Source organism: Physcomitrium patens, chromosome 12 (assembly GCF_059467195.1).
Source record: "Physcomitrium patens ecotype Gransden chromosome 12, ASM5946719v1, whole genome shotgun sequence".
In the NCBI taxonomy this organism is placed as follows: Eukaryota; Viridiplantae; Streptophyta; class Bryopsida; order Funariales; family Funariaceae; genus Physcomitrium; species Physcomitrium patens.
This window is the reverse complement of record NC_143421.1, coordinates 14,910,699-14,928,339: the sequence shown is the minus strand read 5'-3', so window position 1 is coordinate 14,928,339 and position 17,641 is coordinate 14,910,699. Positions and strand designations below refer to the sequence as shown.

General features: G+C 26.8%; 1 long non-coding RNA gene across 1 annotated transcript; it reads right to left on the bottom strand.

Moving 5' to 3' along the window:
• Window positions 1-304: 304 nt before the first annotated feature.
• On the bottom strand, window positions 305-2,056 carry LOC112289537 (uncharacterized). Its single transcript, XR_002971912.3, has 3 exons — window positions 1,835-2,056; window positions 799-888; window positions 305-657 (listed from the first exon to the last, which is right to left on the bottom strand). It is a non-coding gene; the product is annotated as an uncharacterized LOC112289537 (long non-coding RNA).
• Window positions 2,057-17,641: the final 15,585 nt, after the last annotated feature.

The window sequence follows — 17,641 nt, the reverse complement described above, 5'->3', positions numbered from 1 at the left end:
CTACGGGTAATTAACCCGACTACAATTGAAATTGCAAGAATTGGAGTAAACATTAGGCCACATCTCGGACTGACCAATTAAAATATCCGGTGATTTTCTAAGTTGCAGTGTCACCAATACCATATACGGAAATGTGTAACTGATAATTTGAGGTCACTATCTTTTCTTAGACTGACACAGATTAATCAGTATACGATAGCAATAAACACTCTCAAAAACATTTTATACCGCAATGAACTCCCTTACATTCACAATTCTTCCATCTCAATCTAGCTCTTCCTTAACAAGCGGTACAAAGTTTCTCTAGGGGCGAAAATAGAGTATATTACAGAGTATCCTTATGCTACAAGTATGCAAGAATGCTTCTTGAACAGAAATTGGACTGAATTATCGTGTCCAGTGCAGCATTCATCTCTATTTCCATGAATTGAAAACTGAAGGCGCAGGAACTTCAACTTTACAAGAGAATGAGCGATGTCGATAACAATAGGAGAAAATTTACGTCATGCAGAACTCTGTTGCAGATTAATCGGCAATATTCTCTATTATGTTGTCGAAAAACTACTTTATAACAAGCAAGATATGCCAGAAGCCCTGGGCACAATATTATGAAAATATTAAATTAAATCAAATGTGTCATCAATCGCGTTGCACAGCCTGCAATCATTTAAACACGATTAATGTAAGTGCCTGATTAGGATACAAAGCTCTGCATAACTACATGAGGGGTGACATCCTGAATACACATATTAACTTCTAAATCATCACGTTACACGGAGGTACTGGTAAAGAGGTAACCAGGTGAGGTCGAGAAGAACCGGCCCCACTACCAGCCGCACTTTCAAGTTGTTGTATCCGTTTCTCCAATTGTGAAAAATGTTCCTCTGCCTGCACAGAACAGAATTGAGGATACACGACTTTGAAGTGTGAGTTACAGTTCGGCAGTTTTCAGATGATAGGTAGTAAGGCCAAGGTAAAGGTGAGTTCTGAACTACAATCATTCGCAGAATTGTCTGTAATCAAAAACCCATCAATTCGTAAAGGAAATCAACTCTAAACATCTTAAAACTATTGTTAAACCTTAAGCTGTTCTTAAAAACAGACTTGTCTTGACAAAACACCATATTTAAAATGTAACAAACAAGGGGAAACGAAATTGCTAGTTATTACTGCTGCACAGTCCTGCTGGTGCAATCTGAGAAGATCGAATCCGCGTATTTCTTTATTACAAGCTTCTTTTGAGATCGTGGTGTGTAGACCTCTGAGAATGCTACAATTTGCTAATTGAACTTCTCACAAACAAAAGTCGAAAGCACAAAAGGACAGTAAGATTTACTTCATGCCTCTATGCGACGGATACTTCTTCCAAGGAAAAAAGCATACAAACCCTAACTTGGCAATTGTCAAAAAATCAAGATATAACATCATAAGTAAGCTGTCCAACATTTGGAAGACCACGGTCGACGACAGCAACAAAACGCAAAAGTAAGAAATATCCCTCTAAGAAAGATTTTGAAATTGGGAATAAAACCAGAGAAGAGTTTGAATTATATATTTCTCATCACAACTCTAATGCCATACTCACGAACAAATCAGAGCTTCCTAGAATCTCCGCTCGTCCTATTTCTTGATCGAACCCAGTCACTGTACCCGTTCAGACTACGCGAACAATTTTATTGGCAATGCCCAGAACGGGAGAGGGTCTAAGCTTTATAAGCTTCAGCGACTACATATTTTCGTGACTGTCATGCGCTACAGATCTATAAGAGCAAGTACCCAACAACCAACACATCGGATGGAATAATCACAACGGGCAAATGAGGGAATTACTCACCTCATCGGAGAGATTGTGGTGGCTGCCCCACACATCCCTCTGCAGCTGGAACATGGCAATGCCCGAAGCCACTGCGAACCCCGTGAAGAAGGACATTGCACGCACTCGAAGCATGGCTCCACCTTTTTAATTCTACTGCACCCCTATCCCTTCAACGTTCCTGCTCTGTACCCCCTTCCGGGCAGTGCGTAATGGTCCAACTCGGGCTCCTACCTTGTCAACAAAACCTGAGATAGAAGACCCTTGAAATTTTTGTCGTGCTATATCGCATTCGTTGATGTTCCTCGCCACCGATCCAATGCTGCCCTGTCCCATTGCACTTCGCATCGCGCGAAAGAGATGGAGACGACTCCTGCTACCGACGACTGTGCCCAAAGCACCTCACGGTCGTAGGTCTAACCAATGGCTAATACGGGCCGTCTTCGAATGACAATACACGAAGTATACATCTGTATCACTTTATATGTATTAGAGAAGTAGCTGTATGTCCACATACAAGCTACTCGACACTCTAAAATACTTGTTTTAACACAAAATTGAAGTTGTGTGTTGTGAAGAAGTATGATTGCATCACAAGAAATTGATTAAAAACATATATATCTATATATATATATATATATATATATATACATATAATGGATTTTAAAATGACTTTTGAATATTTACTTTGAGAAATTTTAAGCTTTAATTAAGACGTAAATATGTAATATAATGTTTTGGACATATTACGATGCCTATGAAAATATTTTATTTACTTGAAAATGTATTGTGGTTGTTCAGATCTCTAAAGACAACGTTGATGTATGTTTAATTAAAATAAATATTTTTTGAAAGTCTTCTACATTAAAATTACAAAGGTTTAGAATATAGGATTTAGAATTCTAAAGTTAAAAGGTTCTTAGATTTTTTTATAAAAGTACTTGGCTTAAATAAAAATTACTTATGTTAAACAAAAATATAAATTTTGACTAATTACATGGTTATTATAACATTCTTATAGTTTCTTATAATGGTATTATAAGAGGAGAATCTATGTTAGATCAATTTTTTTGAATATATCTTTTAATTATCCTTAAAAGTGCAAGGTTCTTTAGTTTAGTTCTTTGAAAAGTACAAGGTTTCTTTACTAAAAATATTTATAAAGGATATTTTTATTTAAAGCTTAGCAAAAACATCATATTAAAAAAGGTATTGATTAGTATTTTATACAACACAACAATAAAACTCTACTTCTTCTAAAGATGCAATTTGAATTTTGATACTAAGGTTATATAAGAATAAGACATTATAAAAAATTTGACATTAAACAAGTTCTAGAAGAAGAAGATAATAATAAGATGTCATCAAAATTATATCTTTGTTTAACTTTAAATTATAACCAAGTTTTCTATTTAATAATTATTCATAAAAAATATCTATTTTAATTCATAATAACAATCTACTTATATAAATTTAAATAAAAATGCAATATAAAAAATTCTTGGAACTTCAAATTGTTTAAAAAAAATTATCTAAGCTCTAAAAAAATTATATTGTAGTTTAATATATCTAAAAACAAACTTTAAAAAGAAGTTTGTATTGTACATTTAAAAATTTTAAAAAAAAAGAAAAAAACTTGAATAACTAATCTATTTCAATAAGCTTTTATAATATTTTATAATAAAATTTTATTTATATATCTTATATAACTATATTTTATCAATTTATAAAAAATTTAAATAAAAAATATCTATGAAATAAGCTTAAAATACAAGAAAATACCATTTTAGAAAGTATTAGTAAGAAAATTTATATAACCAATAGTACCAATGACTAAAAGTATCAAACGACCATAAATCTTTTCATTCATATTTAGTCTAGAGAAGTAAAAGATTATATCATTCTTCATCAAACCTAAGCAATTAAATTTCACATAAATATCTAAATAATATATAAAATAATAAAATTCTTATTTTTAGAATTTATATAGATTGAAAAAAAATATTTATGACTTTAGAATTATTTTATAGAATCTAAAATATGAATTTTTGGTCTTCATTGAATAAAATTTTAATTTTTGATAATTTAATTTAATCTAATTTTTAATAAAATAAGACATACATTAAAATTAAATAAAAGTTAATTACTTTGATTTTATAAATATTATCATAATATTTTTTTTATTTCTATTAATCATTAAAGAATATTAGAAGGAATTAAAGTAGGATAATAAATATCATAAACTCATTGAAATAACTTTCATAAATTTAAAAGGTAATAGAGTGGTTTAGTTTAAGTATATATGATATAAAACCTAAATATCAATAATTAATATTAAAAATAGGGATTTTTATCTTATTGGAATTATACTAATAACCAATATTAAATTATTAATAGTAATCAATAATATTTTAAAAAATTAAATACTAATATAAAAATTTATTTTTTAATAATTACATATATACACTTAATTTTTATTATATATTTTAAGTATATGAAATTATATATAAGATATATAAACATATAAATATATTTTATAGGTTTTATTTTAATATTTAAATATAATATTTATCATCTTTAAAGTTTTAAAAATAAAACTTAAAAATATTTTTATAAATTTATATTTGAATATTATTATTATAATTTTCTAACAACAATTATTATTATTTTTTAAAATTAATAATATTTTTTTGATATTTTATACAAATAACAATATTTATAAAAAAAAGGTGTTTTATATTTCTTTTTTTAATTTTTTATTGTATAAATTTTCATAGATACTAAAATTGAGTGTGTAAAAATGTTTGTAAAGTTATGCTTATTAGTTCCACCTATTATTAAATAAAGATGAAGATACTTTATATTAATTTCTATTTTAAAATATTGACTAATATTTTTACATATTTTACTTTAAAATTTATTGCATATTCTATACATTTCGTATTTTTTAATCTTCTAACTTAATTAATGAGAAGTGCTTCAATTACTATCATATTTTTTTGGATACTTAATACTTCAATCTTTCAATTAGAATCATCACAAATTTTATATTTATTAATCTTACTATAACATTAAATGAATGTGATTGCATATTTGTTGCTATAATGTATATAAATAATTGTAAGATGATAGAAACATGAAAATGTCCCTGTATGATAATTTTATCAAGAAAATTTAGAAATCTTGACTAAAATTTTAAAAAATTGAATTCTAAAACTATTAGACTATTTAAAAAATGCATTTCTATATATCATATATAATATTTTATAACTTCTCTTTTTATCTTTTTTTATAATTGTTTGACTTCATTGCTAATGAAGTTACAAAATTATGTCAAATTTTTTTAGGTTCATTGTTGCTTTGTATTTAATATGTACACAAATGATGGATGAATGGATGCATCTTAAAGAGCACTCAATTGAAACTAAAAGTTGAGGATGTTGGAAGACAATTTGCTCATGTTTGGTCATTTGTGCTCCAAATTTTAGAAGCCAATTGGCCTTCTAAGAACATGTAAGCCAAACTTATGCTATCAAGTAGAGCTAAAAAGCTAAACTTTGAAAAAATAGCTTTGAGGTTATTATTAGAAATTTTTATATGTGTGTCTTCATCTTGTTATCTTTGTTCATCAAAAAAATTATACTTGTTCTTCTCTGGCCATCTTGGATTGTATAGGCAATTTTTACATAACTTTCATTAAATGATATCTTTGCCAATGAATTTATTAGTAAGATATTTGTCTTTCTTTGCTAATAGTAAAAGCTTAGCTTTTTGTAGACTTTGTGATTAAAGTTTTTATTTGATTTTGTAAGCTCAAAATGCAATCTCTTCAAGAAGATAAAAAAGAATGTATTTCAACCATGCTAATTTGGAATAGACTACATTCCATGGTTATAAAAACATTCTATAAGCTAATTTGGCTATGTCATCTAATTATCAATTCATTCAATAGCTTTAGTTAAAAAAATTAGATAGGAAATTAGAATTTTAAATGATTCACAAAATTGAGCAAAAATAATTCTCTTAGTTGAATTCTTATTATTAATTGGATAGACAACCATTTGTTGGTTACATTACTTGAGAGCAGATAATTTTTTTCTTATTTTGAAGGTGAACATGATGATGGATTGTGGATTCTTTCTATTCATTTGAATGACCGCTAGGCTTTGCTTGTCAGATACTGTAAAGTTTTAATCAATTTTTCCAATTCTATTGTATTATAGAAATCAATTGTTGAACAAATCAACAAGATCAGTTGTGGCAAATTCATGGAATTGCTCATTACATAGCCTAATACCTTATACTTTGGCATTCTCATTTTTTTACACCACTAATTAAATAATTTAAAATAATAACTCACCATGGATTGGATGCATTTCTACCTATCAATTCTATTACCAAAATATATTGTGTGAAAAATAAACCTCTCTCATTTTTTACATTTTAAATATTTTAGCACATGATGTCATTCACACTAGGTATAAACTATTATGTATTCCATTTTAAGAATGAATATCAACAAATTATTCATCAATTATTATTTATAGATTTAAACAATAAGATTGGTGTGATGACTTAAGACAAGTTTGCTCAAGCCTTTTGCCTTAGACATGTGCAAGCTAAAAATAAAGCTATAAATACGAAATTTTGTCTTTAGATTCATTGATATTCAAAATTGAATTTCTTTGTAGTAATCAAAAATAGTGCATGCATTTTGTTGAAAGCATTTAATGTAGGTAGTACTCTCTATAACATTCACTGTGGTTACGGTAAATATTGTAGCTATAATATTTAGAATGTAGTAGAGAAAAATCGTTTATCTTCTCTCCTTCTCTTTGTATATAAGTGAGACAACTACATCAATACATAGTATTTTTAGAAGCTCTTTGTCCTTTTATATACTCTCTTATTTGAGTGTATGTATATATTTTGTATATATACTCATTACTTCTAGCTACTCTTATATCTCTTTAAAAAATCTTCAATACGTAATCAACATTATCAATTATATATACTATTTTTTATTCTTAAAAATTTGTGTACACCTTATCTTTTGCCTTCTCTTTGTTTTTTTTTTCTTTCCTTATATTCTATTGTCGTGCCTACCTACTACTACTGCTCTTGTCTACCTTCATGATCCTGCCACCAAACTGCTACTCACTATTGTGCTCTGCCATAAGCAATTAGAATTGCCATCATTATCTGCAGTTGTCATTGTTTGCTATCACTCTCTGCTGTCTTCCTTCTCCCATTGCCATTTTTCATTTGTTCTTTGTTATTGCTGCCGTAATCCATTATTAACTCTTTAATATTTTTGATTTCAAGTTTAAATTTATCATTTTATTTAACTTTATATTTTAAGATGTAATTTAGTTAATCTTTTCTACTTGATCTTGTATTTTCTTCATAGATTTACTTATAATGAGTGCTTCAACATCCTCAACTACCTCTACTATGTTTCCAACTATTATCATTGTATTCCAATATTTTTAAGCTCTTCTATTTTTACCATTAGCTATTGATAGAAATAATTATCTATTATGGATAAAAATAATTAAAGAAAATTTATTTATAGAATAAGTCTTGGATACAATTTTTTTTTGAAGAATTTCCTATTGTGAGTACTTCCATTCTTCTTGCAATTTATTTGAAAACAATTCTTTTCTTTTGTCATCATCTTATACTTATATTGTAACATCAATACTTGAAAATAAAAGATTCAACCAAGCTTTGAAAGAATCTTAAATCTAGGTTTGATCATCAAAAGACCATTTTCCTTTTATGTACATATTGTCATGTTGTGGTTTAGCAACTATGTAAAAATATTGTGTTAATATGTTTGATATATAATTTACTAAATAATATAATAAGAGCTATGTTAGTAGATTTTAATTGATTGTAGAATGTAGTTAGAATACTACTTTGAAAGGAGGTTGTTTAAAAGAACTATTATTAGAATTTATATAACTTTATTTTTTTTGATAATAGCTTTTAAGATTGATTTTGGTTGATAGTAAATTTTATATATTTAAAATCAAATTTTTTAGATATTGGTGATCCTTGAAGTCTTATTTTTTTTTTCTTTTATTTGAATTTTAGGATATATATTATGTAAATCTTATTAGAAAAAAAGTTAAAAAGGGATCTTGGTAGCAAAAAGAGGAGTTAGGACATCTATATGGATGAATGGAGATTTTTGGCCAATAAGAATAGAGATTTTCTTCACATAAATGAATGGAATAAGTTTAGATTTTTTACTAGGATTTTGGTATAAATTTTGTGTGATTTGGAGTTTATATAAAAGAGATATGGTGCTCAAAGTTAAGATGATGTTTTTGTATCTACTATCTCTTTTTTGAATATAATGCATGCAAACGGAAAGCAATGAGGGATTGGTAACCAAAGTTGGAGAGAGCATTTTTTTGTCTACTCTTTTTGATGAATTCTAAGTTGGAATGAAGGAGATATTGGAAGTTGAAGTTAGTGCTTTAAATCTAAGGATAGTAAGTAAGCTGATTTGCTAGTGGTTGTATTTTGAACTATATTTTAAGCAATTTGACAAGATTTTGGCTCAAATTTTCTAAAAATATATATACTCATGTTGATAAACTTTTTGCATGAATTTTGTGGTATTTGAATCTTGGATTTTCAAGATATAAAGAAAATAGTACTCAAATGCTTATAGATTAGGATTTAGATCATGTGCTAGGATTTCTAAGATTTTAAAAGATCCGTAATGAATTTATAGTTAATTTTTTTTGTGATAAAATTTAAGAGTAAGTGCTAAAATATGTAAAAATTTCGAAAAAATTATACACTTGAATCAAGATATATGAATTTCTAAAGTGCAAGACATTTCTTAAGTATAAGAAGAAAAAATCTTTCACGGAAAAAATAGGTTTTGAGAGATTTTGCTATAATTTGAGTATTTTATATAAAGTAAAGAAGTTTTGAGAGCCAATAATTTGTATATAAGTTAAAGGTAGAATAAATTACTTATTAGAACTGAGCCAATAAGTTAAAACTAAGCTTTCTACATGTAGATATGTCATATATTTTCAAATTGCAAATCACATTAAACAACATCATGATTTGGACACATTTAGGTGTCTTGGATTTTCAAAAATTTAAATATTTTTAACAATGAAAGATATCGTATTATCTTGTAATTATGGTTTTGTAGACAAAGCATCTCTCAAGAAGAAATGATTGAAAAAACTCTCTCTACATTTCTTCTCCCATCTACTGTGCTTGTATAAAAATATAAAAACATAAAATTTCAAAATCATCTTGATTTCATGTCCTATCTACTTCTTGTGGAGAAACAAAATGAATGACTTTTTCATAATACAGAAGCTCATCATGTTGAAACCACAGTTTAGAATCTCATGCACTTAATATTTCAAAGGCTAAAAATCAATTATATAAATAAGATAAAGATATTCATAAGTACTAAGACAATCATGGTCATAACTATTTCCATCTTTATGGAAAGAATAAATATTCTACCACTAATTACAGTAGAAAACAAAAATTAAAGATGCATTCTTACTATAAATGTGGCATAGTTGGACATTTAATAAATGCTTGTTGTACTTCACAATATATTGTTAAAATATTCTAAGAAAATAAGAAACTTCAAGTTGAAGCTTATAAACTTTATACCATAGATGCATCTATAGACTCAATTGGTATTGGTGATTTAGAGGCTTATATGAATGAGAAAACCTCTAATAATGAGCTAAATGATGCATTCATTGATTCCACAATAATACATACTATCCTATGGAATAAATAATTTTTTACTAAAAAATATTTAATTTAGCAAATTAAAAATTTGATGACCACGGCTTAAGAAAATATGTTTTATTTTGAGAAGAAAACATTAATAGTAAAATTACCTGCTAGCTCTATTATAAAATATTAACAAGTAATATCTATACCCTCAACACTTTGGAATTTGATCAGCTACTAAGATGTGTGTTCTAATGGTTATCACCTCTTAACTACCATTTTAGATAGGCAAGAGGTTTTGATTCTTGCACAAAATCATAAATTTATTAAGAAAGCCTTTGTTATAATAAATGGTTTATACCGGATTATTATATGGCCTTCTATTATATTTAATTTTACATTGTTTATCACAAAGAGCCGTATTTCTTTGTAGCATGGATGATTGGAATATCTAAGATCCACATTATTTTAGAAGATAATTCTATGTATAATTGGACATAATTTAAAATCTATAGATGTAGATTCTATGGATTATATTGTGCATATATGCAAGACAAGATGATTGCTTGGCCTTTAATTTGAAAACTTCTATGAGAGTTATCACCAATGCTTAAAAATTTGTATGGTAATATTTGTGGTCCTATTAATTCAATATTTGAATCATTTTTTTATTTTTTTGATCTTTGTTGATGTATCAGACAAATTATCAAATGTTTCATTATTATCAACTTAAAACATGGTGTTTGCCAATCTTATATCAATACTTTTTTTTTTTAGATACATTTTCTTCATTATCTTATCAAAACATCAGGTGTAGATAATGCAAAAAAATTTGCATGAAATTCTTTTGAAAACTATTATATTACAACAAGAATTGAGTTGACATATTGTATTCTATATGAACATGTTCAAAATAAACTTACACATGTATTTATAAATTTTACACTATTTATTATCCAACCACTCCTTCTTCAGCCAAATTTACTTGCATCTATATAAAATCATGCAATTTTGTATACTCCAACATTAATAAACCTCTTTCTTTCTTTTTCTTAAATTATTACACCACAAGAATTTATATTAAGTTATGGTCCTAGCATATTTCACCTACTAGTATTTGATTGTTGTACTTAGATTCTAATACTAGAACCTCAATAACATATCATTGAAAAGTATATTACTAGTATTGGAATCCAAGTATGAAAAGTATATTACTAATATACCTCAGGTTATAACATCAAAAACTAAAATGACTTGTGGACCAAATAGGCAAGTACGTAAGAAGAAGGCTATAATATGCATTGATTTTAATATTATTTCTGTAAAAATTCCTACTAAACCTACAAGACCATCAATTAATGATGGTATGTCTATACAAATTATATCTTCACCTCATGCAATAGAAAATATTCATATTAAGAGGAATAAAATTAATTTGAATATAAAATTATTTATTCTATATTGTTCTACAAATAATATTTAGAATAGACCATCTATTACAATAGATGAATCATTTACATGCATAATTATAAAAGTTCTTTCTTATAAGGAAGAAGATCTTGAACCTCAAACCATCAAAGAAGCAATGCATGACTCTACATGGTTAAAATCAATAAATACCATCGGAGAAGAGTATATCTCTTTGAATAAGAAGAAAGTCTTTTGTTTAATTGTAGACACTCTTACATCTTGTTTTGTGGAGTATAAGATGGTATTGGTACACAAACAAGATGCTAAAGATCAAATAAAATACTATAAAATTTATTTTATTGCTCAAGGATTTATTCAACTCTTTGGCATTGATTATGAATCTACATATTTTTTAATCATGGATTCAATTATATTCTAGTATATTATTAGAATGGTAATCCATGCTACTCTTGAAATCCATCTCATGAATGTGGTAATTAGATATCTATATGGTTCTCTTGATATAGATATTTATATGAAAGATCTATCTAATTTGGAAATAAAAACTCCAAATGCTCTTGCTCTAGGATGATATCATGGTATTAAATTACATAAGGCCGTGTATAGCCTAAATTAATATAGATGCATGTAATATCAACGTGTCCAAGTTTATCTAATTATAAATAAGTTTGTAAGTGATCCATTAATTCTTTGTTTTTTTATCAAACAAGATAAAATCGGTTTTGTGATCATCACTGTATATATTGATGATTTTAATCTAATTGATACTAAATTTGTAAGTGTTATTCCTATATATCTATTTATTTTTGAATTTGAGATAAAATGCTAAGAAAAATAACTTTTTATATTGGTCTTCAAATTAAACATCTCACAAATGGTAGTATTTTTTTCTACCAACTAACATATATTAGACAAATCTTGTGGAGATTCAATATGATTAATGCTTATCTATTGTCAATACCAATGATTAAATATGGTCATGATAGTAATAATTCATATCGTTTGTGCATGGAAGAAAAAGAAATATTGGGAGAATAATATTCATAACTTACAGCAGTTGGAGTATTTTTATACTTAGCCACATTTCAAACAGGCTATGTATTCTTAAGACATGGAATTATAATATCATAGAAATTAATAAAATAAATTATAATTACAACTTTATCCAACCATGTAAAAATTATTGTCTTACATGAAGCATCTAGGAAATGTATTTAATTGTGATCAATTGATAAATTCATTCAAAAAACCTATGGACTTTCATATGATGATTCTCCAACTATTTTGCATCAAGACAATAGTACTTATATTGCAAGGATGCAAGTTAGTTTCATTAAAAATAATATGACAAAGCATATTGATCTAAAATATTTTAATTATATCTATGTTTTGATTATTGATCAAGCACTTAAGATCAAGAAAATTGAATCTACAAATAACCTTACTAATTTCTTTACCAAAACTTTTTCTTTTTTCAACCATTGGTAAGTTATTTATAGCATTGGTATGTGGCGACTTTTTTTTTTAAGCAAAAAAGTTAATGAATTCTTTAAATAATTAATAAAAATGATATTGTATTGTTTTTTTTTCATATATGGTTTTTATTCTTGAATATAGTAAGGTTTTTTTAGATAAGGTTTTAATGAAGAAGCAATGTTGATCTTGCAAGATTACAAAAAAATATAAATCATAATTCTACACAAATTTTATGTTATATAAATATTATGACAAGCAAAGAGGAGTCTTGAGAGTATTAAATGTAGTTGGCACTCTCCATAATATTTATTACACTTATAGTAAATACTATAGCTATAATATTTAAAATATAATATGGAGAAATTTTTTATCTTCTCTCCTCTTTATATACAAGTGAAACAACCACATCAATATAAAGTTTTTTAAAAGATCTTTCTCTTTTTATTTATTCTCTTATGTGTATATGTGTGTGTATATATTTTGTAAATGTATGCTCATTACTTCTAATTATTCTTATCTCATTCTAATATATATTCAATTCATTCATCAAAAATTGTTAAGGCATTCATGTAGATTTCTTTGATCGTTTCATTAAAGTGTTGTGTATAGGAGTCAACAAGAACCCTCTTTATTTGAAGGTTCTACACAAAAGATGGAAAGCTTGTCCAATTCTTATTTGTATATGTTACTAATTTTCTCACCTTGGTAAAAGTAAGACATGACCAACTAATAATCCTAAGGCTCCAATTCAACACATTAGAGCTTTATCAAGAAACTAGATTTGAATCCTAGCTCTAAAATGAAATTCATTATATGTATTGTTAGTATTGTTGGAAATTAATTCTCCCATCTTTAAAATTTGTTAATTATTAAGGACCTTCCAAAGTAGCCAAAATTGAATCAAAGTGAATATTCAAATTTGCTCCACATTTTGCAACCTTCATCACTATATGTTATACCTCAAACAAAAAGTTTAACACTAAATTCTTAGAATAAATGAATAGAAAGTTCAATTTATTTTAAGGCCAAGAAAATATAATAAAAATATTTAATTTTTGACTAGTTCAAATACAACAAAGCTTTATTTATAGTTTAATTAAAAATACTTCAAGAAATACATAATACTAATGGCAAAGCAATAAATAGAATGATATAATAGAAAAGAAGATTAGTCTCTCTTTTACAGCCTTCCATGCCTCTCATGTTCTTGATGGATCTCATTGGTAGCCTCAAGGAGAGCTCTTCATGCCTTTCTTTACATTCTACAACTTTACCTTGGAAAAGAAATAATCTAGGCTCCTATCAATTTTATATGGATTTATGCATAAAACTTGTATTGTGCCTTTTTTAAATGTCTGCACGATAAGATGCAAGTGCTGATTATATTGTCAAACATGAATAAATCAAATATTATAGGTTGTACAAGTTTGTAATAGTTGTCTGATTTTTCCATGTAATTGCCTAGCCCATATGATTTTCAATGGAGTCAAGTATTATTTCTTAAAATATTAAATATGATGGAAAAAAATCTAGTATCTATGGGATGACTCCTTGAATGAAAGGCCCAAATGCTTTTCTTAGTTTCAAATCATTTTTTCAAGTGCGGCTTTTTAATAACATTTTTTTTATAATAGGTGTATCAATTATAATATGTAATTATTATTAGAGAAGCTTTTCTATTTCAATTGACAATTATTTGATTCAATCTTCATATTTCAATTACAATGTAAAAAGTTTGAAAACTAAAGGAAGATTCTATCAAAACAAAACATCTATTATTCAATGTTGTGTTGATTCAAATTACAATTCTATGTTGCATACTTATCAAATATATAATTCTAAAATTTAATGTTACAATCTTAGAAGTGCATAATAAACAATTGTAGTTATAAAATACTATATGGCTCATAATTTCAATTTTTAGATAGAAACAGCACCAAGCTTTAGCCATTGCAAACAAAATGGAGGTGTATTTTGAGAATACTTGCCATGATAGTACTGAGATCATGTGTGGTTATTTCACATCAGACATGTTACCATATAAATACCTGGAAAATTAAATACAATTCAATGCAATTGTAAAGACAATGAAACAAAGGATAGTAAAAAAAAAAAAAAAAAAAAAAAAAAAATCATCTGATTTGAAGTTGCGATAGGTAATTTCCAAATTCTCCTAGAGTTTCATCAATTTTGCATAGCTTCTTTTAAGTCTTTATGAATAGAAATAGGCAAAAATGTTGAACAAAGTCACTCTTGGCGTAGAAGCTTCTCATGTTGTATTTATGCTTTAATCAAAATTGCTCAAAAATTACAAATTTGCTTGTCAATACAAAACAAGATGAGGCCAGAAGCAATAACATATGCCATTTTGTATAAGCAAATCATATTTGGAGCCTCCATATTACATCTCTACTACAATATTTCACATGTAGAAAGTTGGATTATTTCTAAAATAAAATTAAATTCTAAATTTTTTTAGCAAATTATTATATTTTTTGTATCAAGATCGAGAAGAAATCATTGAAAGTAGTTTCAACTTTTTCATTTGCATATTACCTACGTAGAAAATTAATCAATAATAAGAATTTTGGATAAAAAATATTCCAATTAGGATCCAATTCAAAAATCGAGAGAAATTATATACCACAACTGAGTTAAGAAAATTATTAATAACAAGAAATAATAGAAAATTTGTGCTTCTACAAGTGTGCTTATGTTGTTGGATAGAGTCCCAAATTTAAAGTCCTTTTTTATAATCAAATCTGAGTAAAAATATTGATTGGAAGTGAGATTGTGGTACAAGTTTGATAGATTTTATTTGATATTTATTTGCAAGCTTTTCATATAAAATCTAAATGAATAGCACTTAAAATTGATCAAATGAGCAGTATTGCTTGTTTTTAAGGTAGTAGTTAGTCAAAGTGGAAGAGATATGAGAGAAAAATCTTTGTTATATAATTTCAAAGATGTGAGAGCTTCATCATCTTTGAACTCCCTTTTTGTCAAAATATTAGTCAACATTTTTTGCATAGATAGCCTCAAAGTGGAGTACATAGAAGACTTGATTAAATCAATGCATGAATATCAGACCACTAAATTCTTGCATGATTAGAACATCGATGGTAAGTATAAGTGGATTGCCAAGCCTCAGTGTGTGAAATATGAGTTCAGTATCCAACCTAAGGTGCCAAAGCTCTGGTAGCCTTTGTGTAGTAATTTATCAATTATGATAGTATTTTTGAAAACCTTGGTATTGGTTTGTGGTCCGCAGATTGTTCTATACTTATATCGAACTTGTATAACTATATCCAAGTTAGTGAGCTTCAAGCCAAATTTGGATATATTTATATTTATATTTTTTCTTTTATATTGTTCTAAATAATATATTATTTTAAAGGCAAAATCTATCCAATCTTTGTTTTCTTCTTTATAGGAAGTGAATTATTCTTGTGAATGTATATTAAAATAGTTATCTCAATGAAGACCAATAATTTGAATCATGCTTTTGTTTAGTGCTTATAGAATGATGCTTATTGGATGAGGTGGTAACAATGGATCTACTCTTATGGTTGGTATTTTGGCCAACAAATCTTCATCACATAGCATTCATATCTAAAAGTGCCAATCTTGGTTTTTCATGCTCTCATGGTTTTCTTTTAGTTTTTATGTGCTGAGAATTGATTTTTTGGGATGTGAAACAAAGGCATATCATGGATGATTAAGAATGGCATGTAATATGCCAAATACTTTGGATCTCTTATTCAAGCATCTATTTCGAATTTTTCAAGGTGAAAAAATTAATGTACTATGTAAGAATATTTTGTCAATGGTACAATCTCTAAAGTTATTTATTTGCTTCTTTTGTTTTGTTTTGTTTTGTTTTTTGTTTTTTTTTTGTTTTGTTTTTTTTTTTTTTGTTTTGTTTTGTTTTGTTTTGTTTTGTTTTGTTTTGTTTTGTTTTTTTTTTCTTTTGAACTTCAATCTTTAAATTTTGTTTCTACCTATTAGATTCTCAAGTACTCTTGGTCCTCATCATATAGTATTTGTTTATTTTATTTTCTTTACAAGTTGATCCCAACAATAGTATAATTGGAGGATGGAATATTTTCAACATGAACTTAGTCAATGTCATGGATTAAGATATTGACTTACAAAATTAGCTCTGCCTCCTCATATAGGACATACTTCTCTTGCCTAGTATCTATGATCATGACCTCATTGTTGCTAATTAAGAAGCTCATGCCAACAATCTAATTAAAAGATTAAGAAAGAGTACATAGAGAAGACCATCTTGGATATCACATGAGATAATGCTCTTTTTAAATTTTATATATCTTTAAACTATAGATGAAAATTGTGATTAAAGCAAAAAAAATTGACCTTTTGTGTGGATTTGTTTTCTAAGGTTAGACTTTTCTTAATACAAGAATTTCAAATCCTACAATAAGGTAGACAAGATTGTGGTACTATGGATTGTTAACATTAAGAGTTATAGTAATATAATACTTGGGTTCAATGATATTAAAAAAAAATTGATAGCATCATTAAAAAAGAAAGAAAAAGAAATCTTGCCATCAAATTTGTTTAGTCTTATTTTTATGAGCAAGTTCCTTTCATCAATAGCAGCGCTCAAATTATCTTTGTTCTTAGTGAGAATCATTGATAATATACATACATTGATTTCATATATTGTTGCTTTTATAAGGTGTATGAGCTTGAAGGATTTGAAAAATCATAAACTACTATAGATGGATAGTTGTTCTATTATTTTACGAGCACAAATAGTCATAGATACAAAAGCTGATTTACATAGCTTTTGCAATAAAACTCCTTTGTCATAGTAGTTTTGATACATTTTAATCCTTGTGGTCATCAATGTATCTATTTGTATAAATATTCAAGGTCTATAATTTATTTTAATACAAGTGAAAAATTGTGGTACATGTATAATTGAATATGCTATAAAAAAGAATTTTTTTATTGGCAGTGATGACTTTAAGAGCAAACAAACTAAGATGAAATTTGTCTTAGTAGATTTTTATGTTGGAGCCAAAATTATGGTGAATTTTTACTTTGCATCACTTTATTGGATTGCAAGTATCATATTATCATTATTATATGATTTTAACCTCTTAATAATATGTAATTGGCATGGTATTTTATTTTAATTTTAATATTTTGTATTTG